Genomic DNA, 26,152 nt, shown 5'->3' with positions numbered 1-26,152 from the left:
AAAATTGATGGGAAGATGGATGGAGCCAAATACAGGACCATTCTGGAAGAAAACCTGATGGAGTCTGCAAAAGACATGAGACTGGGACGGAGATTTGTCTTCCAACAAGACAATGATCCAAAACATAAAGCAAAATCTACAATGGAATGGTTAAAAAATAAACATATCCAGGTGTTAGAATGGCCAAGTCAAAGTTCAGACCTGAATCCAATCGAGAATCTGTGGAAAGAACTGTGGAAAACTGCGGTTCACAAATGCTCTCCATCCAACCTCACTGAGCTCGAGCTGTTTTGCAAGGAGGAATGGGAAAAAATGTCAGTCTCTCGATGTGCAAAACTGATAGAGACATACCCCAAGTGACTTACAGCTGTAATCGCAGCAAAAGGTGGCGCTGCAAAGTATTAACTTAAGGGGGCTGAATAATTTTGCACGCCCAATTTTTCCGTTTTTGATTTGTTAAATGTTTTTGAAATATCCAATAAATGTCGTTCCACTTCATGATTGTGTCCCACTTGTTGTTGATTCTTCACAAAAAAATACAGTTTTATATATTTATGTTTGAAGCCTGAAATGTGGCAAAAGTTCACAAAATTCAAGGGGGCTGAATACTTTCGCAAGGCACTGTAGGGAGTCATTTGGGATGCCAGTTGCTCGGCACGGCCAGCGACACGGGACAAAGCCAGTGGTCACCACCCACACCAACAAGGTGCGGTCAGAATGAGCAGGCTAAATGAGCCTTCAGAGGTGGGGAAAGAGGAGAAACCTGGCCAAACACAGCTCTGTCATCTCCGCTAGCCAGGGTATTGGGACTGACGGTTGGAATGAGGCTGCAGAGTCAAATGAGGGTGTTTAATTGCAGGGGCAACGGAATGCACCAGTTCTCAACCCTAAATGACTGTCAACCCACTCAATATGAAACACAGGCTACACACACCTGTGTGTCTGTTCATGCCTCAAACAGCTACCAGTTTAACACTTCGAGGTACATGTCAGTTTGTTTTGTTTCTTGCTGATATTCTATGTTGAATCATGCTAGGTTGCAAACACCACAACTTGAAAAGAACCTGGTTACATTTGAATCTGCCTAAAATGATCAGAGGTAGAAAGCCTGACAAACAGGTAGAGAACCAGAAAGACAGGGGGAGCTGTATGTGTGTGAGAGAGTAGAGAGTCGACAGGCATCAACCAGTTCAAAGTGCTGTCTCAGCACCAGCCAACCCAGCCAATAGGTTGTGTCTGTCTGTCTGTGATGGGCTACTGTTTCACCTGGAGAGCAGCAGCCCAAAGCGAAGGGGACAGTTAGGGACATCAACCCCGTCACACAGCAGCTGAGCTGACAAACACAGACATCCAGGGAGACGGGGGAAACACAGACGCCACCGCTGCAGTCAGGACAGACTATACACACTGCTTAGATACAAAGTGACATTCTTTATGAGTCTCTGTTTTGGTAAGTGCTACGGTAGGTTTTTAAGGGGCTGCAATGCAACGATGGGCCAGACTGATCTAGTCATTTGGAGGAGGTATTTACGTAGTACAAGGAACACACTAAAGTGGGCACACAGGGAAAATGGCTTCAGAGGAAGTTATTTGACAAATCTAAACACTGCTGAAATCTGTCGCCAAGGACTGAGTGGATAATGGCGTCATCCCTGTAACCATAGAGAGAACGGAATGTATTTGTAATCTCCGTAAGCATAGGGGAGCGTTAAGAGGTTGTCAACTCCGTCGCAGAGAGCAGAACAGCAGTCATGACATCATCCCTGTCGTGGGAAGGAGAGCAGCAGCATAATTGCGAGCACCTGTCTGCAAGCATACGCTCAAAAATAGTCCCGGTAACCGCTCTAGCGGTCCAATCGCTGGGCTTCTGTTTCCCCTCCCTGCCAATTAGAGAGCGATCGGCTGAGCAAACAAAGGAATATTGGCCGGTTAAGTCGGCCTCTCATCTGCAGGGTTTTCTTGTGCTTTTCCCCAGCGAGACTCCAACATCTGCAAACACCTGATAGGAGAGGCCAGGCATGGACCCGCACCCAGCAGCCCAGTGCTGGGGTTAAATTGCTACCACCTTTCCCTAAGCCCATCGCCGACAATTAACAATATGGCCGCTCCACTTCAAAGCCTCTGCTGTCTGAAGGGGTTAACCTCTCTGCTCCGGGAGATTTGTTTTTGATTTTCACGAGATCCCCAGACCTTTTCATCTCTCTCCGTTCTCTATTTCTTCCTCTCCGCTTCCACAGGGGTAAAAGCAGAGCAACAGGAGTGATATTGTGTGATACTGTGATATTTGGGACACCATTTCCTCCACGCTTGACTGAAACAAACAGACTTGTAAAAACTTTATTGAGAGTAAAAAGTAATGGAGCTTCTTGAGTGTGAGAAAATGTCTTGACATTCATGAGAGCACTTAAAAAGAACTGACATTCAGGAAGGAGAGTGTCTCATGGGAGCATGCTTGATGATTGTGGACATCTTTTGGGGAAATTAGAATCCTTGTTTGAGTCTCATGAAATGACCGGTTTTCCTAGCAATTAGTTTTACAGCCTCTTAAACAGGTCGGTAGAAGTAGTGCACACTACTCTGGTCTGAGGCCAGTGACAGAGAAAGAGTGTGTGAGAGAGAGAGGAGAGAGAGAAAGGGAGGAAAGAGAGAGAGCAAGAGAGGGAGGAGAGAGAGAAAGGGAGGGAGGAGAGAGCAAGAGAAATTAGGTGAGAAAATAAAACAAGAGTGAGAAAAATATACAAAGATGTCAAAGGGGTTGCATGAGAATTAAGGGGGTAGATCGACCAATCCCTCCCTCTAGAACCTCCTCTTCATCCCAGAGGAGCCAGTCAGGGGAACAGATTAGCCCCTTAGCCCTGCTGACTATTCCCTTGACAACTCCCTACATGTCAGTGGAAGGGTAGTAGTAGTACCAGGGGTGCCCTCCCTACATGTCAGTGGAAGGGTAGTAGTAGTACCAGGGGTGCCCTCCCTACATGTCAGTGGAAGGGTAGTAGTAGTACCAGGGGTGCCCTCCCTACATGTCAGTGGAAGGGTAGTAGTAGTACCAGGGTGCCCTCCCTACATGTCAGTGGAAGGGTAGTAGTAGTACCAGGGTGTTTTCCCTACATGTCAGTGGAAGGGTAGTAGTAGTACCAGGGTGCCCTCCCTACATGTCAGTGGAAGGGTAGTAGTAGTACCAGGGGTGCCCTCCCTACATGTCAGTGGAAGGGTAGTAGTAGTACCAGGGTGCCCTCCCTACATGTCAGTGGAAGGGTAGTAGTAGTACCAGGGTGCCCTCCCTACATGTCAGTGGAAGGGTAGTAGTAGTACCAGGGGTGCCCTCCCTACATGTCAGTGGAAGGGTAGTAGTAGTACCAGGGTGCCCTCCTACATGTCAGTGGAAGGGTAGTAGTAGTACCAGGGTGCCCTACCTACATGTCAGTGGAAGGGTAGTAGTAGTACCAGGGGTGCCCTCCTACATGTCAGTGGAAGGGTAGTAGTAGTACAAGGGGTGCCCTCCTACATGTCAGTGGAAGGGTAGTAGTAGTACCAGGGGTGCCCTCCTACATGTCAGTGGAAGGGTAGTAGTAGTACCAGGGTGCCCTCCCTACATGTCAGTGGAAGGGTAGTAGTAGTACCAGGGTGCCCTACCTACATGTCAGTGGAAGGGTAGTAGTAGTACCATGGGTGCCCTACCTACATGTTAGTGGAAGGGTAGTAGTAGTACCAGGGTGCCCTCCTACATGTCAGTGGAAGGGTAGTAGTAGTACCAGGGTGCCCTCCCTACATGTCAGTGGAAGGGTAGTAGTAGTACCAGGGGTGCCCTCCCTACATGTCAGTGGAAGGGTAGTAGTAGTACAAGGGGTGCCCTCCCTACATGTCAGTGGAAGGGTAGTAGTAGTACAAGGGGTGCCCTCCCTACATGTCAGTGGAAGGGTAGTAGTAGTACAAGGGGTGCCCTCCCTACATGTCAGTGGAAGGGTAGTAGTAGTACTAGGGGTGCCCTCCCTACATGTCAGTGGAAGGGTAGTAGTAGTACCAGGGGTGCCCTCCCTACATGTCAGTGGAAGGGTAGTAGTAGTACCAGGGGTGCCCTCCCTACATGTCAGTGGAAGGGTAGTAGTAGTACCAGGGGTGCCCTCCCTACATGTCAGTGGAAGGGTAGTAGTAGTACCAGGGGTGCCCTCCCTACATGTCAGTGGAAGGGTAGTAGTAGTACCAGGGGTGCCCTACCTACATGTCAGTGGAAGGGTAGTAGTAGTACCAGGGGTGCCCTACCTACATGTCAGTGGAAGGGTAGTAGTAGTACCATGGGTGCCCTACCTACATGTTAGTGGAAGGGTAGTAGTAGTACCAGGGGTGCCCTCCCTACATGTCAGTGGAAGGGTAGTAGTAGTACCAGGGGTGCCCTCCCTACATGTCAGTGGAAGGGTAGTAGTAGTACCAGGGGTGCCCTCCCTACATGTCAGTGGAAGGGTAGTAGTAGTACCAGGGGTGCCCTCCCTACATGTCAGTGGAAGGGTAGTAGTAGTACCAGGGGTGCCCTACCTACATGTTAGTGGAAGGGTAGTAGTAGTACCAGGGGTGCCCTACCTACATGTCAGTGGAAGGGTAGTAGTAGTACCAGGGGTGCCCTACCTACATGTCAGTGGAAGGGTAGTAGTAGTACCAGGGGTGCCCTCCTACATGTCAGTGGAAGGGTAGTAGTAGTACCAGGGGTGCCCTACCTACATGTCAGTGGAAGGGTAGTAGTAGTACCAGGGGTGCCCTACCTACATGTCAGTGGAAGGGTAGTAGTAGTACCAGGGGTGCCCTCCCTACATGTCAGTGGAAGGGTAGTAGTAGTACAAGGGGTGTTTTCCCTACATGTCAGTGGAAGGGTAGTAGTAGTACCAGGGGTGCCCTCCCTACATGTCAGTGGAAGGGTAGTAGTAGTACCAGGGGTGCCCTCCCTACATGTCAGTGGAAGGGTAGTAGTAGTACCAGGGGTGCCCTCCCTACATGTCAGTGGAAGGGTAGTAGTAGTACCAGGGGTGCCCTCCCTACATGTCAGTGGAAGGGTAGTAGTAGTACCAGGGGTGCCCTCCCTGGCCATCTAACTGAACCCTCCTGTAAAGATAAGCCGTGTCTCCCTCTCTGTCTGATTAGTGCCCTCTGTGTGTGTGTGTGTGTGTGTGTGTGTGTGTGTGTGTGTGTGTGTGTGTGTGTGTGTGTGTGTGTGTGTGTGTGTGTGTGTGTGTGTGTGTGTGTGTGTGTGTGTAGTCGGTCCAGGGAAGTAGGGTGTGACAGGCCCTCCCTACAGCTAGCCCTGCAGCGGCCAGCAGCAACTGGAGCAAATACGTTTAGGAATTAAGACTGGGGAGAAGGGAAGGGGGGAATGCCCATGTCTGTGTGTGCGCGTGCGTCTGTGGTGGTGGTGGGGGGGAGTAGAAGGGAGTCGTGCTGCTCTTTTGCAGTGCTATACCAGCCCCTGCTAGCCACCCCAGGATGTGGCCTGTCACTTCCCATAGCTGGTGATGAGAGGCAGAGACGTCAAGAGAGGTGAAGACGGCAGCACACAGGAGGGAAGTAGAGAAAGAGACTGATGGGAATGACTTCATGCACGGCAAACAGCACAGTAGGGTGAAGCAAGAACGAGAGGAGGCCTCCCTCCCATCTTCCCTTGTTCTCTCCATCCCTCCTATCCGCCCTCATTCTCGCCCTCCTATCATTCGCTCTAACCTCCCTCCATAAAAAGGCCTGATCCCCTGGTTGGTTGATCTCATTTAGCTAAACAGTGCCATATGTCTGCTATCAGTCACACAGATTCAGATTCAGAACACACCACAGCACAGATCCTCTCAACTTACATTAGAAAAAGTCACTAGCCTAGATGATATTGATCTTAAATCCCTATTTGACCCCCAAAATATACACATGCATCCTATTGGAACAAATAAAATCCCACCATCAACCCCAATACCTTGTACTTGACACAGAGTGATCAATATAGAGAATTTATAGCACACAGTTCCCCGCTATCTAGACTTCTGAAATCAAATATACTACGTCACACAGTCTGCCTCTTCTCCCTCCACTCCCTTTCCTTTCCTCTCCTCCCTCCACTCCCTTTCCTTTCCTTTCCTTTCCTCTTCTCCCTCCACTCCCTTTCCTTTCCTCTCCTCCCTCCACTCCCTTTCCTTTCCTCTCCTCCCTCCACTCCCTTTCCTTTCCTCTCCTCCCTCCACTCCCTTTCCTTTCCTTTCCTCTTCTCCCTCCAATCCCTTTCCTTTCCTCTCCTCCCTCCACTCCCTTTCCTTTCCTTTCCTCTTCTCCCTCCACTCCCTTTCCTTTCCTTTCCTCTCCTCCCTCCACTCCCTTTCCTTTCCTCTCCTCCCTCCAATCCCTTTCCTTTCCTCTCCTCCCTCCACTCCCTTTCATTTCCTTTCCTCTTCTCCCTCCACTCCCTTTCCTTTCCTTTCCTCTCCTCCCTCCACTCCCTTTCCTTTCCTCTCCTCCCTCCACTCCCTTTCCTTTCCTTTCCTCTTCTCCCTCCACTCCCTTTCCTCTCCTCCCTCCAATCCCTTTCCTCTCCTCCCTCCACTCCCTTTCCTTTCCTCTTCTCCCTCCACTCCCTTTCCTTTCCTCTCCTCCCTCCACTCCCTTTCCTTTCCTTTCCTCCCTCCACTCCCTTTCCTTTCCTTTCCTCTTCTCCCTCCACTCCCTTTCCTCTCCTCTCCCCACTCCCTTTCCTTTCCTTTCCTCGCATCTCCTCCCTCCTCTCCCTTTCCTTTCGTCTCCTCCCTCCACTCCCTTTCCTTTCCTCTCCTCTTCTCCCTCCACTCCCTTTCCTCTCCTCTCCTCCCTCCACTCCCTTTCCTCTCCTCTCCTCTTCTCCCTCCACTCCCTTTCCTCTCCTCTTCTCCCTCCACTCCCTTTCCTTTCCTTTCCTCTCCTCCCTCCACTCCCCTTCCTCTTCTCTTCTCCCTCCACTCCTCCTCTCCTCGTTTCCCTCTACTCCCCCTCTCCTCTCCTCGTTTCCCTCCACTCCCCTTCGATCCTCGTTTCCCTCCACTCCCCTTCTCTCCTCGTTTCCCTCCACACCCCCTTCTCTCCTCTCTTCTCCTTCCACTCCCCCTTCTCTCCTCATTCCCCCCCACACCAACTTCTCTCCTCTCCTCATTTCCCCCCACTCCCCCTTTCCTCTCCTCCCTCCACTCCCCCTTCTCTCCTCTTCTCCCTCCACTCCCCCTTCTTCTCCTCTCCTCATTTCCCCCCACTCCCCCTTTCCTCTCCTCATTTCCCCCCACTCCACCTTTCCTCATTTCCCACCACTCCCCCTTTCCTCTCCTCATTTCCCTCCACTCCCCCTTCTCTCTTCTCCCTCCACTCCCCCTTTCCTCATTTCCCCCCACTCCCCCTTTCCTCTCCTCATTTCCCTCCACTCCCCCTTTTCTCTCATCTCCCTCCACTCCCCTTTCCTCTCATTTCCCTCCACTCCCCTTTCCTCTCATTTCCCTCCACTCCCCCTTTTCTCTCATCTCCCTCCACTCCCCCTTTCCTCTCACTTCACTCCTGACTGGTTGACTGGTTGTCGGATGGAATGGCTGACTGGATAACTGACTGGCTGGACGGCTGGCTAACACACTGATGCACAGGTCTGGTTCCACTCCATCCTCTAGCTCCTTCCCATAGTTCCTACGTCACTGATACTGTGTGGTTCTGGTTCCATAATGACCCCTAGCTCCCAACTCGCTAAAGTAAGACCCTAGATATTTTTTTCCTTCTCCAGAACATGTGCACCAATTGACCTGTGATGTGAGCACGTCTTTGTAAGCAGGAACGATCCAGCCCCAAACCACAAAGGGTTAAATAATATCCCACACAAACAGGCTTCAAAGACCAGCCTCTAATATGAACCTTTTGTGCCACTTAAAAGACCCAAGGACTCCTTTGACTCTCTGACGGGAGCAGACATATTGAAATTTCCTTTAAAAACTGTGTAGAACGTCGTGACCACAGTCCTATCTGCTTTGATCATGGTGACACTGAGGGGGGCATAAGCTGTTAGCCGGCATGGCTGGGAGGAAACATATATAAGCACATGGGCACAAACAAGTACACATTCACATACACAAGCCTGGTGGACATGTGCCGGGACTATAGCTGTGCCACCCTGCATCATCAGCTGATTATGAGAGTGCGTGGGCTAGTTAAATGTTTGGAAGACAATACTAGGGAGCTACTCTCTAATCTGTGGTAGCATGATTAGAGAGCACGAGCAGAACCATATATTCTCTACAGGAAGTATCCTCTACAGGAAGTAAGTATCCTCTACAGGAAGTATCCTCTAGTTATGATCACTTGATAGTTGTGGAATGAATCATTACAGAGCATCCATACCCAAACAGATATTGAGATAGCCAGAGGTACTGTAGCTCACTCCTAGCTACATCAAAGTCTCTGCTATAGTAATATGGCAGCTAACACAAGAGGGGAATTCCCTTTCAGTCTGTCTCCCTCTCTCTCTCTCTCTCTCTCGGTGACAGACATACATGACAGATGGACAGACTGGGTTACCGTGACTACAGCCAGACATGCCAGGGCGATAACCTCACCACGGCAACCTCCCGGGACCAATGATTCATTAATATGACTTTAGCAGGAGCTCTCACAGAATGTGATCTACTTGGTCCTCCACAAATTATGTAATGGCCTCGCCTTGTAAAGAGACAATCTGGCTAAACTGTAACACACACACCACAAGCACGTCTGTACGCACACACAGAAAGTCTATTTTCATACAGTCCTTTTAACCTGGTGACATGTGCAGTAGTCATCAAGTGTGTGAGAGTCAGTGGTGGTGGGCTGTTTGTTATGATGGTGAGAATGTCATACAGCTGCTTTGATCCTGACGATTCCCTCATAAACCCAGGGCTTGATATCAGTGTCTGCATCCCAAACTACACCCTATTCCCTTGATACTGCACACGTTGGTCAAAAGTAGTGCACTATAAAGGGAACAGGGTTTAATTATCTTAAGGGTTAGGGAGGATATTAGCATCCTGTTGTTCCTAATAACCAGGTCTCTGAAGAGTCCTAATATTACAATGAGGGTCACTCCTTCACTGCACCATGTTGTAGATGACTAAAAGGGGAACGTTTGCCCTGGTAAACAGAGTCGGCATCCCAAATGACACCCTAATCCCTATACAGTGCACTACTTTTGACCAGGGCCCATAGGGAATACGGTGTCACTGGAGACACAGCCAGTAGGATGACATTGCTTCTAAACACTGATCTGGCACAACCTCTGGATCCATGATCACAGTGCAACTAAGACAAAACCAGGATGGTCCACTAACAGTGTAGACTATGATTTGTGCAGAATAGCGTGTGTGTGTGTAGATTAGCAGGTGTGTGGATATGTGTGTAGATTAGTGGGTGTGTGTAGATTAGTGGGTGTGTGTGTAGATTAGTGGGTGTGTGTGTAGATTAGCGGGTGTGTGGATGTGTGTGTAGATTAGTGGGTGTGTGTATGTGTGTGTAGATTAGCAGGTGTGTGTGTAGGTTAGTGGGTGTGTGTATGTGTGTGTAGATTAGCGGGTGTGCGTATGTGTGTGTAGATTAGCGGGTGTGCGTATGTGTGTAGATTAGCGGGTGTGTGTATGTGTGTGTAGATTAGCGTGTGTGTGTGTGTGTACATTAGCGGGTGTGTGTGTAGATTAGCGGATGCGTGTGTGTAGATTAGCGGATGCGTGTGTGTAGATGAGCGGGTGTGTGTGTAAAGAGAACGTGTGTATGAGATGGAGAGAAAGAGAGCGAGGGAATGTATGTGGGCAGGGTTAGTGGTGGATGTCATAGCTGATAAGTGTATTCGTGCTGATGATGATGCTAATGACACAGTCAGTGAGCCAGTACACTGGCTAGCTACAGCAGACAGGAGTGACTCACTGATTAGCGTGAGCCACATTAGCCAGCATCCGCTACACGTCTCAATGAGCTGGTGGGAGAGATGTTACTCTAGCTAGGCTAAAGCGAACTAGCTAAGGCAGCAATGGGGTGAGTCATTGATTTGTGTTAGCCACATTTGCCAGACACTAGCCACACGTCTCAGTGAGTGGGTGAGGAAGATGCTAGCCTACGCTTCACTTCAGTGAGCTGTCCTTCATTAGACAATGACAGAAGAGAGGAGGATCTATCACATCTGAATGGGGTTGAGATTAAGCTGCTAGCATCTCTTTGTGTGGACTGTGTGCATACAGTACATGTTAGTGTGTGCAAAGTGACATTTACCTAATGCAGCAGCGAATCCTCTCCTCATTAGAAGACTAATGACAGTGATGTGGGCTGACGAGAGCCCAGACCTGGACTCCTGCTGACACACACTTGGAGCTGGAAGTGTCCTGGGCTCCTGTCCAGAGCGTTGGAGCTGACAGGCTTTGGCGCGTGTTCGTGCGTGTGTGTACATGCTCCAGTATATTTGTAGTTCTGATGGCTTTGCGCCCTTGCCCTCTCCCACGCAAATATCAAGTCACACCAGCTACACTCTTTCTTGCTCCAACCGCCTTCTCTCTCTCCCTCTGCTTCTCAGTAGTTGAAAATGACAAGATAGGAAATGTTTGAGTGTGTCTTTATGTGGACATTACATGTGCTCCATAAGTTGTCCACTGAAGACAGAATAGTCTATTGTGTAAGACAACGTTATGTCAGTCTAAAACATCATCTATTGTGTAAGACAGCGTTATGTCAGTCTAAAACATCATCTATTGTGTAAGACAGCGTTATGTCAGTCTAAAACATCATCTATTGTGTAAGACAGCGTTATGTCAGTCTAAAACATAATCTATTGTGTAAGACAGCATTATGTCAGTCTAAAACATCATCTATTGTGTAAGACAGCGTTATGTCAGTCTAAAACATCATCTATTGTGTAAGACAGCGTTATGTCAGTCTAAAACATCATCTATTGTGTAAGACAGCGTTATGTCAGTCTAAAACATCATCTATTGTGTAAGACAGCGTTATGTCAGTCTAAGACATCATCTATTGTGTAAGACAGCATTATGTCAGTCTAAAACATCATCTATTGTCTAAGACAGCGTTATGTCAGTCTAAGATAGCGTTGTCAGTCTAAAACATCATCTATTGTGTAAGACAGCGTTATGTCACTCTAAAACGTCATCTATTGTGTAAGACAGAGTTATGTCAGTCTAAAACATCATCTATTGTGTAAGACAGCATTATGTCAGTCTAAAACATCATCTATTGTGTAAGACAGCGTTATGTCAGTCTAAAACATCATCTATTGTGTAAGACAGCATTATGTCAGTCTAAAACATCTATTGTGTAAGACAGCGTTATGTCAGTCTAAGAGAGCATTATGTCAGTCTAAGACAGCGTTATGTCAGTCTAAAACATCATCTATTGTGTAAGACAGTATTATGTCAGTCTAAAACATCTATTGTGTAAGACAGCGTTATGTCAGTCTAAGACAGCGTTATGTCAGTCTAAGACAGCGTTATGTCAGTCTAAAATATCTATTGTGTAAGACAACGTTATGTCAGTCTAAGACATCATCTATTGTGTAAGACAGCATTATGTCAGTCTAAAACATCTATTGTGTAAGACAGCGTTATGTCAGTCTAAGACAGCGTTATGTCAGTCTAAAACATCTATTGTGTAAGACAGCGTTATGTCAGTCTAAGACATCATCTATTGTGTAAGACAGCGTTATGTCAGTCTAAAACATCATCTATTGTGTAAGACAGCGTTATGTCAGTCTAAAACATCATCTATTGTGTAAGACAGCGTTATGTCAGTCTAAAACGTCATCTATTGTGTAAGACAGTGTTATGTCAGTCTAAAACGTCATCTATTGTGTAAGACAGCGTTATGTCAGTCTAAGACAACGTTATGTCAGTCTAAAACATCATCTATTGTGTAAGACAGCGTTATGTCAGTCTAAATTGTCATCTATTGTGTAAGACAGCGTTATGTCAGTCTAAGACAACGTTATGTCAGTCTAAAACGTCATCTATTGTGTAAGACAGCGTTATGTCAGTCTAAAACATCATCTATTGTGTAAGACAGCGTTATGTCAGTCTAAGACAGCGTTATGTCAGTCTAAAACGGCATCTATTGTGTAAGACAGCATTATGTCAGTCTAAAACATCTATTGTGTAAGACAGCGTTATGTCAGTCTAAGAGAGCATTATGTCAGTCTAAGACAGCGTTATGTCAGTCTAAAACATCATCTATTGTGTAAGACAGTATTATGTCAGTCTAAAACATCTATTGTGTAAGACAGCGTTATGTCAGTCTAAGACAGCGTTATGTCAGTCTAAAATATCTATTGTGTAAGACAACGTTATGTCAGTCTAAGACATCATCTATTGTGTAAGACAGCATTATGTCAGTCTAAAACATCTATTGTGTAAGACAGCGTTATGTCAGTCTAAGAGAGCATTATGTCAGTCTAAGACAGCGTTATGTCAGTCTAAAACATCATCTATTGTGTAAGACAGCGTTATGTCAGTCTAAGACAGCGTTATGTCAGTCTAAAACATCTATTGTGTAAGACAACGTTATGTCAGTCTAAGACAACGTTATGTCAGTCTAAAACATAATCTATTGTGTAAGACAGCGTTATGTCAGTCTAAGACATCATCTATTGTGTAAGACAGCGTTATGTCAGTCTAAGAGAGCATTATGTCAGTCTAAGACAGCGTTATGTCAGTCTAAAACATCATCTATTGTGTAAGACAGCGTTATGTCAGTCTAAGACAGCGTTATGTCAGTCTAAAACATCTATTGTGTAAGACAACGTTATGTCAGTCTAAGACAACGTTATGTCAGTCTAAAACATAATCTATTGTGTAAGACAGCGTTATGTCAGTCTAAGACATCATCTATTGTGTAAGACAGCGTTATGTCAGTCTAAAACATCATCTATTGTGTAAGACAGCGTTATGTCAGTCTAAAACATCATCTATTGTGTAAGACAGCGTTATGTCAGTCTAAAACGTCATCTATTGTGTAAGACAGTGTTATGTCAGTCTAAAACGTCATCTATTGTGTAAGACAGCGTTATGTCAGTCTAAGACAACGTTATGTCAGTCTAAAACGTCATCTATTGTGTAAGACAGCGTTATGTCAGTCTAAAACATCATCTATTGTGTAAGACAGCGTTATGTCAGTCTAAGACAACGTTATGTCAGTCTAAGACAGCGTTATGTCAGTCTAAAACGGCATCTATTGTGTAATACAGCGTTATGTCAGTCTAAAACATCATCTATTGTGTAAGACAGCATTATGTCAGTCTAAAACATCTATTGTGTAAGAAAGCATTATGTCAGTCTAAGACAGCATTATGTCAGTCTAAGACAGCGTTATGTCAGTCTAAGACAGCGTTATGTCAGTCTAAGACAGCGTTATGTCAGTCTAAAATGTCATCTATTGTGTAAGACAGCATTATGTCAGTCTAAAACATCTATTGTGTAAGAAAGCATTATGTCAGTCTAAGACAGCATTATGTCAGTCTAAGACAAAGTTATGTCAGTCTAAAACATAATCTATTGTGTAAGACAGCGTTATGTCAGTCTAAGACATCATCTATTGTGTAAGACAGCGTTATGTCAGTCTAAAACATAATCTATTGTGTAAGACAGCGTTATGTCAGTCTAAGACAACGTTATGTCAGTCTAAAACGTCATCTATTGTGTAAGACAGCGTTATGTCAGTCTAAAACATCATCTATTGTGTAAGACAGCATTATGTCAGTCTAAAACATCTATTGTGTAAGACAGCGTTATGTCAGTCTAAGACAGCGTTATGTCAGTCTAAAACGTCATCTATTGTGTAAGACAGCATTATGTCAGTCTAAAACATCTATTGTGTAAGACAGCGTTATGTCAGTCTAAGACAGCGTTATGTCAGTCTAAAACGTCATCTATTGTGTAAGACAGCATTATGTCAGTCTAAAACGGCATCTATTGTGTAAGACAGCGTTATGTCAGTCTAAAACATCATCTATTGTGTAATACAGCGTTATGTCAGTCTAAAACATCATCTATTGTGTAAGACAGCGTTATGTCAGTCTAAGACAACGTTATGTCAGTCTAAAACGTCATCTATTGTGTAAGACAGCATTATGTCAGTCTAAAACATCTATTGTGTAAGAAAGCGTTATGTCAGTCTAAGACAGCGTTATGTCAGTCTAAAACATCTATTGTGTAAGACAACGTTATGTCAGTCTAAAACGGCATCTATTGTGTAAGACAGCGTTATGTCAGTCTAAAACATCATCTATTGTGTAAGACAGCGTTATGTCAGTCTAAAACATCATCTATTGTGTAAGACAGCGTTATGTCAGTCTAAAACATCATCTATTGTGTAAGACAGCGTTATGTCAGTCTAAAACATCATCTATTGTGTAAGACAGCGTTATGTCAGTCTAAAACATCATCTATTGTGTAAGACAGCGTTATGTCAGTCTAAGACATCATCTATTGTGTAAGACAGCATTATGTCAGTCTAAAACATCATCTATTGTGTAAGACAGCGTTATGTCAGTCCAAGACATCATCTATTGTGTAAGACTGCATTATGTCAGTCTAAAACATCATCTATTGTCTAAGACAGCGTTATGTCAGTCTAAGATAGCGTTGTCAGTCTAAAACATCATCTATTGTGTAAGACAGCGTTATGTCACTCTAAAACGTCATCTATTGTGTAAGACAGAGTTATGTCAGTCTAAAACATAATCTATTGTGTAAGACAGCGTTATGTCAGTCCAAGACATCATCTATTGTGTAAGACAGTGTTATGTCAGTCTAAAACGTCATCTATTGTGTAAGACAGCGTTATGTCAGTCTAAGACAACGTTATGTCAGTCTAAAACATCATCTATTGTGTAAGACAGCGTTATGTCAGTCTAAATTGTCATCTATTGTGTAAGACAGCGTTATGTCAGTCTAAGACAACGTTATGTCAGTCTAAAACGTCATCTATTGTGTAAGACAGCGTTATGTCAGTCTAAAACATCATCTATTGTGTAAGACAGCGTTATGTCAGTCTAAGACAACGTTATGTCAGTCTAAAACGGCATCTATTGTGTAAGACAGCGTTATGTCAGTCTAAAACATCATCTATTGTGTAAGACAGCGTTATGTCAGTCTAAAACATAATCTATTGTGTAAGACAGCGTTATGTCAGTCTAAGACAGCATTATGTCAGTCTAAGACAGCGTTATGTCAGTCTAAGACAGCGTTATGTCAGTCTAAGACAGCGTTATGTCAGTCTAAAATGTCATCTATTGTGTAAGACAGCATTATGTCAGTCTAAAACATCTATTGTGTAAGAAAGCATTATGTCAGTCTAAGACAGCATTATGTCAGTCTAAGACAGCGTTATGTCAGTCTAAAACGTAATCTATTGTGTAAGACAGCGTTATGTCAGTCTAAAACATCATCTATTGTGTAAGACAGCGTTATGTCAGTCTAAAACATAATCTATTGTGTAAGACAGCGTTATGTCAGTCTAAGACAGCGTTATGTCAGTCTAAAACATAATCTATTGTGTAAGACAACGTTATGTCAGTCTAAAACGTCATCTATTGTGTAAGACACCGTTATGTCAGTCTAAGACAGCGTTATGTCAGTCTAAAACGTCATCTATTATGTGTCTAAAACGGCATCTAATGAAAACATCATCTATTGTGTAATACAGCGTTATGTCAGTCTAAAACATCATCTATTGTGCATTATGTCAGTCTAAAACGGCATCTATCTATTGTGTAAGACAGCGTTATGTCAGTCTAAAACATCATCTTATTGTGTAAGACAGCGTTATGTCAGTCTAAAACATCATCTATTGTGTAAGACAGCGTTATGTCAGTCTAAAACATCATCTATTGTGTAAGACAGCGTTATGTCAGTCTAAAACATCATCTATTGTGTAAGATGTCAGTCTAAGACATCATCTATGTGTAAGACAGCATTATGTCAGTCTAAAACATCATCTATTGTGTAAGACAGCGTTATGTCAGTCCAAGACATCATCTATTGTGTAAGACTGCATTATGTCAGTCTAAAACATCATCTATTGTCTAAGACAGCGTTATGTCAGTCTAAGATAGCGTTGTCAGTCTAAAACATCATCTATTGTGTAAGACAGCGTTATGTCACTCTAAAACGTCATCTATTGTGTAAGACAGAGTTATGTCAGTCTAAAACATAATCTATTGTGTAAGACAGCGTTATGTCAGTCCAAGACATCATCTATTGTGTAAGACAGTGTTATGTCAGTCTAAAACGTCATCTATTGTGTAAGACAGCGTTATGTCAGTCTAAGACAGCGTTATGTCAGTCTAAAACATCATCTATTGCGTAAGACAGCGTTATGTCAGTCTAAATTGTCATCTATTGTGTAAGACAGCGTTATGTCAGTCTAAGACAACGTTATGTCAGTCTAAAACGTCATCTATTGTGTAAGACAGCGTTATGTCAGTCTAAAACATCATCTATTGTGTAAGACAGCGTTATGTCAGTCTAAGACAACGTTATGTCAGTCTAAGACAGCGTTATGTCAGTCTAAAACATCATCTATTGTGTAAGACAGCGTTATGTCAGTCTAAAACATCATCTATTGTGTAAGACAGCGTTATGTCAGTCTAAAACATCATCTATTGTGTAAGCCAGCGTTATGTCAGTCTAAGACAGCGTTATGTCAGTCTAAAATGTCATCTATTGTGTAAGACAGCATTATGTCAGTCTAAAACATCTATTGTGTAAGAAAGCATTATGTCAGTCTAAGACAGCATTATGTCAGTCTAAGACAGCGTTATGTCAGTCTAAAACGTAATCTATTGTGTAAGACAGCGTTATGTCAGTCTAAAACATCATCTATTGTGTAAGACAGCGTTATGTCAGTCTAAAACATAATCTATTGTGTAAGACAGCGTTATGTCAGTCTAAGACAGCGTTATGTCAGTCTAAGACAGCGTTATGTCAGTCTAAAATGTCATCTATTGTGTAAGACAGCATTATGTCAGTCTAAAACAACGTTATGTCAGTCTAAAACATCATCTATTGTGTAATACAGCGTTATGTCAGTCTAAAACATCATCTATTGTGTAAGACAGCGTTATGTCAGTCTAAAACATCATCTATTGTGTAAGCCAGCGTTATGTCAGTCTAAGACAGCGTTATGTCAGTCTAAAATGTCATCTATTGTGTAAGACAGCATTATGTCAGTCTAAAACATCTATTGTGTAAGAAAGCATTATGTCAGTCTAAGACAGCATTATGTCAGTCTAAGACAGCGTTATGTCAGTCTAAAACATCATCTATTGTGTAAGACAGCGTTATGTCAGTCTAAAACATCATCTATTGTGTAAGACAGCGTTATGTCAGTCTAAGACAGCGTTATGTCAGTCTAAGACAGCGTTATGTCAGTCTAAAACGTCATCTATTGTGTAAGACAGCATTATGTCAGTCTAAAACATCTATTGTGTAAGAAAGCGTTATGTCAGTCTAAGACAGCGTTATGTCAGTCTAAAACATCTATTGTGTAAGACAGCGTTATGTCAATCTAAGACAGCGTTATGTCAGTCTAAAATATCTATTGTGTAAGACAACGTTATGTCAGTCTAAAACATCTATTGTGTAAGACAGCGTTATGTCAATCTAAGACAGCGTTATGTCAGTCTAAAATATCTATTGTGTAAGACAGCGTTATGTCAGTCTAAAACATCATCTATTGTGTAAGACAGCGTTATGTCAGTCTAAGACATCATCTATTGTGTAAGACAGCATTATGTCAGTCTAAAACATCATCTATTGTGTAAGACAGCGTTATGTCAGTCCAAGACATCATCTATTGTGTAAGACTGCATTATGTCAGTCTAAAACATCATCTATTGTGTAAGACAGCGTTATGTCACTCTAAAACGTCATCTATTGTGTAAGACAGAGTTATGTCAGTCTAAAACATAATCTATTGTGTAAGACAGCGTTATGTCAGTCTAAAACATCATCTATTGTGTAAGACAGCGTTATGTCAGTCTAAAACGTCATCTATTGTGTAAGACATTCTCTCCATTACTGACTGTAGACTACATTGTCTCCATTACTGACTGTAGACTACATTGTCTCCATTACTGACTGTAGACTACATTGCCTCCATTACTGACTGTAGACTACATTCTCTCCATTACTGACTGTAGACTACATTCTCTCCATTACTGACTGTAGACTACATTCTCTCCATTACTGACTGTAGACTACATCTATTGTGTAAGACAGCGTTATGTCAGTCTAAGACAACGTTATGTCAGTCTAAAACGTCATCTATTGTGTAAGACAGCATTATGTCAGTCTAAAATGACATCTATTGTGTAAGACAGCGTTATGTCAGTCTAAAATGTCATCTTCAGTGTGTCCAGCTGAAGCCCCCATCAGTCTGTTTATGCCTCTAATGTAGACTGTAGTCAGTAATGGAGAGAATGTAGTCTACAGTCAGTAATGGAGACAATGTAGTCTATAGTCAGTAATGGAGACAATGTAGTCTATAGTCAGTAATGGAGAGAATGTAGTCTACAGTCAGTAATGGAGAGAATGTAGTCTACAGTCAGTAATGGAGAGAATGTAGTCTACAGTCAGTAATGGAGACAATGTAGTCTACAGTCAGTAATGGAGACAATGTAGTCTACAGTCAGTAATGGAGACAATGTAGTCTACAGTCAGTAATGGAGAGAATGTAGTCTACAGTCAGTAATGGAGAGAATGTAGTCTACAGTCAGTAATGGAGAGAATGTAGTCTACAGTCAGTAATGGAGAGAATGTAGTCTACAGTCAGTAATGGAGAGAATGTAGTCTACAGTCAGTAATGGAGACAATGTAGTCTACAGTCAGTAATGGAGGCAATGTAGTCTACAGTCAGTAATGGAGTAAATGTAGTCAAGTCAGTAATGGGGAGAATGTAGTCTACAGTCAGTAATGGAGAGAATGTAGTCTACAGTCAGTAATGGAGAGAATGTAGTCTACAGTCAGTAATGGAGAGAATGTAGTCTACAGTCAGTAATGGAGGCAATGTAGTCTACAGTCAGTAATGGAGACAATGTAGTCTACAGTCAGTAATGGAGAGAATGTAGTCTACAGTCAGTAATGGAGAGAATGTAGTCTACAGTCAGTAAATGTAGTCTACAGTCAGTAATGGAGACAATGTAGTCTACAGTCAGTAATGGAGACAATGTAGTCTACAGTCAGTAATGGAGAAATGTAATGTAGTCTACAGTCAGTAATGGAGAGAATGTAATCAGTAATGGAGAGAATGTAGTCTACAGTCAGTAATGGAGGCAATGTAGTCTACAGTCAGTAATGGAGACAATGTAGTCTACAGTCAGTAATGGAGACAATGTAGTCTACAGTCAGTAATGGAGTAAATGTAGTCTACAGTCAGTAATGGAGACAATGTAGTCTACAGTCAGTAATGGAGACAATGTAGTCTACAGTCAGTAATGGAGACAATGTAGTCTACAGTCAGTAATGGAGACAATGTAGTCTACAGTCAGTAATGGAGTAAATGTAGTCTACAGTCAGTAATGGAGAGAATGTAGTCTACAGTCAGTAATGGAGAGAATGTAGTCTACAGTCAGTAATGGAGAGAATGTAGTCTACAGTCAGTAATGGAGGCAATGTAGTCTACAGTCAGTAATGGAGACAATGTAGTCTACAGTCAGTAATGGAGACAATGTAGTCTACAGTCAGTAATGGAGTAAATGTAGTCTACAGTCAGTAATGGAGACAATGTAGTCTACAGTCAGTAATGGAGACAATGTAATCTACAGTCAGTAATGGAGACAATGTAGTCTACAGTCAGTAATGGAGACAATGTAGTCTACAGTCAGTAATGGAGTAAATGTAGTCTACAGTCAGTAATGGGGAGAATGTAGTCTACAGTCAGTAATGGAGAGAATGTAGTCTACAGTCAGTAATGGAGAGAATGTAGTCTACAGTCAGTAATGGAGAGAATGTAGTCTACAGTCAGTAATGGAGAGAATGTAGTCTACAGTCAGTAATGGAGACAATGTAGTCTACAGTCAGTAATGGAGACAATGTAGTCTACAGTCAGTAATGGAGACAATGTAGTCTACAGTCAGTAATGGAGAGAATGTAGTCAACAGTCAGTAATGGAGATAATTGTTCTGTGACAGTGCAGAGAGCCAGGAGGCACACAGCCAAAAGGTCAGCAGTCTGTCCACACAAAGAGCAGGGAGGGAGGGAGGGTGTTGCTCTAATTTCCCAACACAACACTTGAATACACACATTCAGACGTTCTTTGACAAAATGGACAACATTGTACTGAAGCTCAAGGTGAACCGTTACTACAGAGGATTGGGGTTCTCTTCTGGTCTGAGTGGGAGCCTGGTAGTAGGGCCGGAGGTGCACTGATAAAAACGCTGTGACAGTGTGTGTAGGCAAAGGGTTAACCGGTGTGTGTTGTTAGAGAGAGAGCAGAAAACCCAGGAGCCATCCATCCATGCCAAGGGTGAAAAGCACGCACACACACACGCACACACACACACACACACGCACACACGCACACACACACCAAAGACTTCTGTGTTGTGAGTGGAGGAGTTGATGTGGTGGGGGTGATTGTTGGTTGGGCAGTGAGTGACAGACATACACCTCCCAGTCCAAAGTGCTATTGGTATATAGAGTGATGGTTAAGTGAATCTCGCTGTTCCTGCAGCCTAGCTGGTGGGCTGGAGACACAGAGATGTAGGGGAATACAGAGTTAAAGAAAGAGAGAACAGAGAGAGAACAGTGTTTGTAAAAGGTCTATTGAGTCTAGAGGCTCCTTGGCCTTGGGCTGCTCCAGACTACTACTCTAATGACCACTAACGTTAGGACCACTCTCACCCCCCACAGCCAGCACTGTGTGTGTCACTTACTGCATGAACACAATGATACCCACTAATCCATCCACCTCCTCCTCCTCCTCCTCTCACAAAATGTATGTGTGTTTTTGTGATTGTCATTTCGGTCCCATTCCCCCAGTTTGGGGAGTGTTTGGTTTTGGTGCATTGTGCCTGGTCTTAAATGGCACAGAGCCTGCCCGTTTGGGTTGGCCCCTCTACACTCACTAAGACCTACAACTGTTAGACCAGTAGACTGGCTGTTGAGGCAGATTACCCATCTCTCCCTGCTGTGTGTCTCTGAATGACACCAAGTCACTTCGCCACGGAGACGCACCCGCTGCACAGAGAGGTGTTTCACACAATAGACAGACAGCACCTAGGTTTCTCACACACACACACACACACACACACACACACACACACACACACACACACACACACACACACACACACACACACACACACACACACACACACACACACACACACACACACACACACACACACACACACACACACACACACACCTCTCAACAAAAAAATGCAAAAACCACAAAGCAACCAGGCAGCACTTCACCTGAAACTAACCCAGACTGACAAAGCATTCACACTCAAAAACATTGGTCCCTTCACCAGCAATACATCAACAATACACTATCTGCTAGGTTTAACCCAGTTGTGTGTGAAAAGGCTCACAGAGCTACTGTAGAGAGCCTAGTGGGGTGGAGGAGGGAAGGGAAGCCAGGAGACAGGGTGGGAGGACAGTGGGCCAGTCATGTAGACAGATAGTCAGGCATGGTAGGTCACCTTTAATAACTGTGGCACGAAAACAGTATACACAAACTACTTCATCCAATCTGACAAAAGTGTTCAAATAAATTTCTCACACCCCAACAGGTTCTAAGTCAATTCAGTCCTTCACACTTTTGGAATGTCTTGCAAAAACACATGTGTCTGTCTATAAATCCTGCTTGGCTACTAGAGGATAGAGATAAAGAAACACACACCTCCCCTTCTCCCAGGTCCTCAGAATGCTGCCCCTGGAACTGACTGAGGAACTGTGTTATGGTTAAAAGTCCAGCAGGGTCTGGTCTGTCCTGCTTCAAAACATGTTTAGACCAGACAACATCCGCAGTCACCAACCCTTGAAGGAAAGCACATACACATATGCAAACACACACACACACACACTACTTGCTAGCTCTACTCAACACACACACACACACACACACACACACACACACACACACACACACACACACACACACACACACACACACACACACTACTTGCTAGCTCTACTCAACACACACATGCAGGGCTGTCGACTACACACATGCCTGTTTCCAGAGGTCTGATGGAGAGAGAGAAAGACTACAGAGAGACAGACGCCACAAAGGAGACGAGGGGCCAGGCTTTTCTTCTAGGGAATTGTCAAGGTCCAGAGGCTGGAGAGAGTGTGCACAGAAGAGAGGTACTCACACACGTATGTACACACCACACACAAAAATGCACACGACAGGACTGCAACTTCGGCGCAGCTGCCAAACGATTTAAAGCCAGGAGAGGAAGAAAAACAGAAAGGAAAAGAAAGAGGATTTCTGCCTGCGTCTGAAGTCTGATGTGCGAACGAGCTGTTTAAAGAAAACAAAAGCAGAGTCATTCCTCCACATTCCCACGACTCCCTCTCTCTCCATTCTGCATCCATCCCGCTCCCTGTTACAGTAAGTTACCCCACACCTCCCTCTCTCTCCATTCTGCATCCATCCCGCTCCCTGTTACAGTAAGTTACCCAACACCTCCCTCTCTCTCCATTCTGCATCCATCCCGCTCCCTGTTACAGTAAGTTACCCAACACCTCCCTCTCTCTCCATTCTGCATCCATCCCGCTCCCTGTTACAGTAAGTTACCCAACACCTCCCTCTCTCTCCATTCTGCATCCATCCCGCTCCCTGTTACAGTAAGTTACCCAACACCTCCCTCTCTCTCCATTCTGCATCCATCCCGCTCCCTGTTACAGTAAGTTACCCAACACCTCCCTCTCTCTCCATTCTGCATCCATCCCGCTCCCTGTTACAGTAAGTTACCCAACACCTCCTCTCTGCATCCCATTCTGCATCCATCCCGCTCCCTGTTACAGTAAGTTACCCCACACCTCCCTCTCTCTCCATTCTGCATCCATCCCGCTCCCTGTTACAGTAAGTTACCCAACACCTCCCTCTCTCTCCATTCTGCATCCATCCCGCTCCCTGTTACAGTAAGTTACCCAACACCTCCCTCTCTCTCCATTCTGCATCCATCCCGCTCCCTGTTACAGTAAGTTACCCAACACCTCCCTCCTCCTGGGAATAGTTAGAACAGATGAATCAGCCCAATGCGACACGGCTGCTCTACAGTTGAGGCTATTTCCTACTATGCGAGGTGACCGACACCATATTGAAAGGCTTCTATCATTTGAATGATAACTAGTGCCAAGGGGTTTAGCAAGGAGCCAGAAATAAAGGCAGGCTAAAACACCCAACTGGGAGAGAGAAATCAAGTAAAGATTAGAAAGAGAAACAGAGAGAGAAAAGGAAAGCCAGAAATGTCTCACCATCAGTTGAACTTATCGCTGTTAGTTTTAAGTCAGTCTTATTAAAAGACATTACAACCTAATGACCTTCAGACCTCAGAATCTTTCCCCTAGTTAACTCCTTGTTTTAAGGCTTGTTTGTAACTCTGTAACATTGATTTGACCGGTTCTGTGTAACTTTTTCAGGCTCTGGATGGAAACAAACCAACGCCAGCAGAACTGTCTGGATTTACCCCTTCCTCATTTAAATCCACTCTTACAGCCTATCCCTGGACTACTCTCTCTTACCCTTCCTCATTTAAATCCACTCTTACAGCCTATCCCTGGACTACTCTCTCTTACCCCTTCCTCATTTAAATCCACTCTTACAGCCTATCCCTGGACTACTCTCTCTTACCCCTTCCTCATTTAAATCCACTCTTACAGCCTATCCCTGGACTACTCTCTCTTACCCCTTACTCATTTAAATCCACTCTTACAGCCTATCCCTGGACTACTCTCTCTTACCCATTCCTCATTTAAATCCACTCTTACAGCCTATCCCTGGACTACTCTCTCTTACCCTTCCTCATTTAAATCCACTCTTACAGCCTATCCCTGGACTACTCTCTCTTACCCCTTCCTCATTTAAATCCACTCTTACAGCCTATCCCTGGACTACTCTCTCTTACCCCTTCCTCATTTAAATCCACTCTTACAGCCTATCCCTGGACTACTCTCTCTTACCCCTTCCTCATTTAAATCCACTCTTACAGCCTATCCCTGGACTACTCTCTCTTACCCCTTCCTCATTTAAATCCACTCTTACAGCCTGTCCCTGGACTACTCTCTCTTACCCCTTCCTCATTTAAATCCACTCTTACAGCCTATCCCTGGACTACTCTCTCTTACACTTCCTCATTTAAATCCACTCTTACAGCCTATCCCTGGACTACTCTCTCTTACCCCTTCCTCATTTAAATCCACTCTTACAGCCTATCCCTGGACTACTCTCTCTTACCCCTTCCTCATTTAAATCCACTCTTACAGCCTATCCCTGGACTACTCTCTCTTACCCCTTCCTCATTTAAATCCACTCTTACAGCCTATCCCTGGACTACTCTCTCTTACCCCTTCCTCATTTAAATCCACTCTTACAGCCTATCCCTGGACTACTCTCTCTTACCCCTTCCTCATTTAAATCCACTCTTACAGCCTATCCCTGGACTACTCTCTCTTACCCCTTCCTCATTTAAATCCACTCTTACAGCCTATCCCTGGACTACTCGCTCTTCACCCTTTCTTCTTCGGCTTCTTCTAACTAATGTCTCAGTAATTCATGTTGCGGTGGAGGATTGGAGGGGACTTCAAATACCTTAGCTGCCATAGCTTCTGTGAGAAAGAGAGGTTCATGTTACCTAGCCGACCACATTAAAATGCCAGAGGGCGACTAGAGTCAATTTGCACTAGACGCCAAAATAAAAGAATTAGTGGGGCACAGTGTTTACATTAATGGGTCAGTGTAGGGGGGGGGGGGCTGGCTGTGTATGTATGTGTGTGTACACATTATGTGTCTGCTCTTTTCCCTTGAGTCACAAGAGACTCAACTTTACAGCATAGGCTTTACTTTAACCAGACTATTCTCCAAATACCTTACCCCTGCCAAATAGGAAACTAGTGACAGAGCTCAGCCATGCCAACACTGTAGCCTCCCTAAGACCACTAATGACTGAGACAAGAGAACACCGTTTACTGTTAGAGTTCAATGTTACACTTAAATGTAAATGTAAATGTAATAATCACTCATTTGACAGAAACAGAGTGTGTTACATAAACCTTTTTGGCCATTCCAAATGGTTCCGTTTGGTTCTCCCAGTAGAATGTTGGGAGTAGAGCGGCTGGCCAGGAAGACGAGGAGGAAATCGTTTAGGCTCCATAAGTGCCCAATTGTATCCTGGTTTTCCCAGTTTTCCTGGTCTGGCCAGGGCTTTTCCCAAGCTGTGGACAGTCTCAGACTGAGTGTCTAAACACAAGACTGTGTTTGGGTTAGCTATACTTACTGGATTACAGGGGGGAATATAAGGAGGAAGGGACAGAGAATGAGAGAAGGATAGAAAGAGGAGTAGAGGGAGCGAAAACAGATGAAAGAAAGGAAAGATGTTTACTGTAGGATCGTTTTTCCTCCCAGCTTTCTTGTACTGGAGGAGGGGTGTGTGTGTGTGTGCGTACACAAGAGGATAACATGTGTTCGTAATTTGTCTAAATGAGTTGAGATGCTTCATTAGGTACTGTGTGTTTATTAGGCCTTACTATAAAGCTGCTGCTCTGGGAATCTGTCCCGGGGTCAGTTTAACACAGACTGAAAGGTCACTCATACTACTAATACACACAGTCCAAAAAGATAGATCCTGACTAGAGTGCCTGTAAATGCACAATTAGCAGCAGCAAGTCAAAGCCCTTATGCGGTTATTGTGACTGGACCCTGTGCTATGTGCGATCGATGTTTGCTGTGAAGCTCAGACACAAGCCCTCTGTGTTGTTCATTTAGTGATTTAAGTAGCGCTGACCAGAGGGCTGGCTGGTTAGAGGCTACTCACTTAGCTAGCCTAGCGCTTTCTGCCAAAGGCTTTAATGTTGTAGTTAGATACAGGAGCCTCTTCCTCCCAGAGGCTGTAAGAGTGACCTAAGGGGTAATCGGGGACCATGAGAGTTTG

The 26,152-nt window shown here is 44.3% G+C and overlaps 1 protein-coding gene and 1 long non-coding RNA gene across 51 annotated transcripts in view; one reads left to right on the top strand and one right to left on the bottom strand.

The window, feature by feature from the left end:
- LOC118373607 (BCAS3 microtubule associated cell migration factor-like) overlaps positions 1 to 26,152 on the bottom strand; it is a 222,985-nt gene that overhangs the window by 20,332 nt on the left and 176,501 nt on the right. The gene's annotated exons all lie outside the window — the stretch shown is intronic.
- On the top strand, positions 2,772 to 3,838 carry LOC127930876 (uncharacterized). Its single transcript, XR_008139644.1, has 4 exons — positions 2,772 to 3,051; positions 3,139 to 3,228; positions 3,272 to 3,361; positions 3,756 to 3,838. It is a non-coding gene; the product is annotated as an uncharacterized LOC127930876 (long non-coding RNA).

This window comes from Oncorhynchus keta, chromosome 1 (assembly GCF_023373465.1).
Source record: "Oncorhynchus keta strain PuntledgeMale-10-30-2019 chromosome 1, Oket_V2, whole genome shotgun sequence".
Lineage (NCBI taxonomy): Eukaryota > Metazoa > Chordata > Actinopteri > Salmoniformes > Salmonidae > Oncorhynchus > Oncorhynchus keta.
This window is presented reverse-complemented; position numbering and strand designations above follow the sequence as displayed.